Genomic DNA, 5,000 nt, shown 5'->3' on the forward strand with positions numbered 1-5,000 from the left:
TATCATTTAATATACCAAAAGTAATAAAGTAATTGAAATTAAAGCATATTATACAATATGGTATATTAATGAGTGTTTGAGAGAATCATAACATGAAAATAAAAATTTGAACGTATAAAACTTTGTTTTCAATATTTATTGAAAATAAGGTAAGTGTTGGAATTGTTATCAAACGACTATCATTTAATATACCAAAAGTAATAAAGTAATTGAAATAAAAGCATATTATACAATATGGTATATTAATGAGTGTTTGAGAGAATCATAACATGAAAATAAAAATTTGAACGCATAAAACTTTGTTTTCAATATTTATTGAAAATAAGGTAAATGTTGGGATTGTTATCAAACGACTATCATTTAATATACCAAAGTAATAAAGTAATTGAATTAAAATCATATTATACAATATGGTATAATAGTATATCAAGTGTTTTAATAACATGAAAATAAAAATGTTAACCAAAATACTTTGCTTGCAATATTAAATGAAGAAGTAGTGAATTTTCATATAAGTATTAAATGTATAAAGTCTATGAAGTAATAAATTTTCATATAAGTAGTAAATATATAAAGTCTATGAAGTAATAAATTTTCATATAAGTATTAATTGCATAAAGTCTATGAAGTAATAAATTTTCATATAAGTACTAAATGTATAAAGTCTATGAAGTAATAAATTTTCATATAAGTAGTAAATATATAAAGTCTATGAAGTAATAAATTTTCATATAAGTATTAATTGTATAAAGTCTATGAAGTAATAAATTTTCATATAAGTATTAATTGTATAAAGTCTATGAAGTAATAAATTTTCATATAAGTATTAATTGTATAAAGTCTATGAAGTAATAAATTTTCATATAAGTACTAAATGTATAAAGTCTATGAAGTAATAAATTTTCATATAAGTAGTAAATATATAAAGTCTATGAAGTAATAAATTTTCATATAAGTATTAATTGCATAAAGTCTATGAAGTAGTGAATTTTCATATAAGTATTAAATGTATAAAGTCTATGAAGTAATAAATTTTCATATAAGTAGTAAATATATAAAGTCTATGAAGTAATAAATTTTCATATAAGTATTAATTGTATAAAGTCTATGAGTAATAAATTTTCATATAAGTATTAATTGTATAAAGTCTATGAAGTAATAAATTTTCATATAAGTATTAATTGTATAAAGTCTATGAAGTAATAAATTTTCATATAAGTACTAAATGTATAAAGTCTATGAAGTAATAAATTTTCATATAAGTAGTAAATATATAAAGTCTATGAAGTAATAAATTTTCATATAAGTATTAATTGCATAAAGTCTATGAAGTAATAAATTTTCATATAAGTACTAAATGTATAAAGTCTATGAAGTAATAAATTTTCATATAAGTAGTAAATATATAAAGTCTATGAAGTAATAAATTTTCATATAAGTATTAATTGTATAAAGTCTATGAAGTAATAAATTTTCATATAAGTATTAATTGTATAAAGTCTATGAAGTAATAAATTTTCATATAAGTATTAAATGTATAAAGTCTATGAAGTAAAATATAAAGTCTATGAAGTAATAAATTTTTATATAAGTATAAAAAATATAAAGTCTATGAAGTAATGAATTTTCATATAAGTATTAATTGTATAAAGTCTATGAAGTAATAAATTTTCATATGAGTATTAAATGTATAAAGTCTATGAAGTAAAATATAAAGTCTATGAAGTAATAAATTTTCATATAAGTAGTAAATATATAAAGTCTATGAAGTAATAAATTTTCATATAAGTATTAATTGTATAAAGTCTATGAAGTAATAAATTTTCATATAAGTATTAATTGTATAAAGTCTATGAAGTAATAAATTTTCATATAAGTATTAATTGTATAAAGTCTATGAAGTAATAAATTTTCATATAAGTATTAATTGTATAAAGTCTATGAAGTAATAAATTTTCATATAAGTACTAAATGTATAAAGTCTATGAAGTAATAAATTTTCATATAAGTAGTAAATATATAAAGTCTATGAAGTAATAAATTTTCATATAAGTATTAATTGCATAAAGTCTATGAAGTAATAAATTTTCATATAAGTACTAAATGTATAAAGTCTATGAAGTAATAAATTTTCATATAAGTAGTAAATATATAAAGTCTATGAAGTAATAAATTTTCATATAAGTATTAATTGTATAAAGTCTATGAAGTAATAAATTTTCATATAAGTATTAATTGTATAAAGTCTATGAAGTAATAAATTTTCATATAAGTATTAATTGTATAAAGTCTATGAAGTAATAAATTTTCATATAAATATTAATTGTATAAAGTCTATGAAGTAATAAATTTTCATATAAGTACTAAATGTATAAAATCTATGAAGTAATAAATTTTCATATAAGTAGTAAATATATAAAGTCTATGAAGTAATAAATTTTCATATAAGTATTAAATGTATAAAGTCTATGAAGTAAAATATAAAGTCTATGAAGTAATAAATTTTTATATAAGTATAAAAAATATAAAGTCTATGAAGTAATAAATTTTCATATAAGTATTAATTGTATAAAGTCTATGAAGTAATAAATTTTCATATAAGTATTAAATGTATAAAGTCTATGAAGTAAAATATAAAGTCTATGAAGTAATAAATTTTTATATAAGTATAAAAAATATAAAGTCTATGAAGTAATGAATTTTCATATAAGTATTAATTGTATAAAGTCTATGAAGTAATAAATTTTCATATGAGTATTAAATGTATAAAGTCTATGAAGTAAAATATAAAGTCTATGAAGTAATAAATTTTCATATAAGTAGTAAATATATAAAGTCTATGAAGTAATAAATTTTCATATAAGTATTAATTGTATAAAGTCTATGAAGTAATAAATTTTCATATAAGTATTAATTGTATAAAGTCTATGAAGTAATAAATTTTCATATAAGTATTAATTGTATAAAGTCTATGAAGTAATAAATTTTCATATAAGTATTAATTGTATAAAGTCTATGAAGTAATAAATTTTCATATAAGTACTAAATGTATAAAGTCTATGAAGTAATAAATTTTCATATAAGTAGTAAATATATAAAGTCTATGAAGTAATAAATTTTCATATAAGTATTAATTGCATAAAGTCTATGAAGTAATAAATTTTCATATAAGTACTAAATGTATAAAGTCTATGAAGTAATAAATTTTCATATAAGTAGTAAATATATAAAGTCTATGAAGTAATAAATTTTCATATAAGTATTAATTGTATAAAGTCTATGAAGTAATAAATTTTCATATAAGTATTAATTGTATAAAGTCTATGAAGTAATAAATTTTCATATAAGTATTAATTGTATAAAGTCTATGAAGTAATAAATTTTCATATAAGTATTAAATGTATAAAGTCTATGAAGTAATAAATTTTCATATAAGTATTAATTGTATAAAGTCTATGAAGTAATAAATTTTCATATAAGTATTAATTGTATAAAGTCTATGAAGTAATAAATTTTCATATAAGTATTAATTGTATAAAGTCTATGAAGTAATAAATTTTCATATAAGTACTAAATGTATAAAGTCTATGAAGTAATAAATTTTCATATAAGTAGTAAATATATAAAGTCTATGAAGTAATAAATTTTCATATAAGTATTAATTGTATAAAGTCTATGAAGTAATAAATTTTCATATAAGTATTAATTGTATAAAGTCTATGAAGTAATAAATTTTCATATAAGTATTAATTGTATAAAGTCTATGAAGTAATAAATTTTCATATAAGTACTAAATGTATAAAGTCTATGAAGTAATAAATTTTCATATAAGTAGTAAATATATAAAGTCTATGAAGTAATAAATTTTCATATAAGTATTAAATGTATAAAGTCTATGAAGTAAAATATAAAGTCTATGAAGTAATAAATTTTTATATAAGTATAAAAAATATAAAGTCTATGAAGTAATGAATTTTCATATAAGTATTAAATGTATAAAATCTATGAAGTAATAAATTTTCATATAAGTATTAATTGTATAAAGTCTATGAAGTAATAAATTTTCATATAAGTATTAATTGTATAAAGTCTATGAAGTAATAAATTTTCATATAAGTATTAATTGTATAAAGTCTATGAAGTAATAAATTTTCATATAAGTAGTAAATATATAAAATCTATGAAGTAATAAATTTTCATATAAGTATTAAATGTATAAAGTCTATGAAGTAAAATATAAAGTCTATGAAGTAATAAATTTTTATATAAGTATAAAAAATATAAAGTCTATGAAGTAATGAATTTTCATATAAGTATTAAATGTATAAAGTCTATGAAGTAATAAATTTTCATATAAGTATTAATTGTATAAAGTCTATGAAGTAATAAATTTTCATATAAGTATTAATTGTATAAAGTCTATGAAGTAATAAATTTTCATATAAGTATTAATTGTATAAAGTCTATGAAGTAATAAATTTTCATATAAGTATTAATTGTATAAAGTCTATGAAGTAATAAATTTTCATATAAGTAGTAAATATATAAAGTCTATGAAGTAATAAATTTTCATATGAGTATTAAATGTATAAAGTCTATGAAGTAAAATATAAAGTCTATGAAGTAATAAATTTTTATATAAGTATAAAAAATATAAAGTCTATGAAGTAATGAATTTTCATATAAGTATTAAATGTATAAAGTCTATGAAGTAATAAATTTTCATATAAGTATTAAATGTATAAAGTCTATGAAGTAATAAATTTTCATATAAGTATTAAATATGAAGTCATACAAGTTAAAAATTTAAAAAAAAAATCGATTGTAAAAATACTTTTGATGTTATTAGTTGTATTATGACCATGACGATATTTGAAAATGATATAAATTACCCACGTATATATGAGTTTTTAAATTTTAAATAGGTTAAAAGAATTTTTCCATATATTTTCGGGTTGGTAACGTCAACATGGGAGAGAACATTTATAACAAATTTGCAC

The sequence above is a fragment of the Bactrocera oleae genome, unplaced genomic scaffold (genome assembly GCF_042242935.1).
Source record: "Bactrocera oleae isolate idBacOlea1 unplaced genomic scaffold, idBacOlea1 ctg00000010.1, whole genome shotgun sequence".
Lineage (NCBI taxonomy): Eukaryota > Metazoa > Arthropoda > Insecta > Diptera > Tephritidae > Bactrocera > Bactrocera oleae.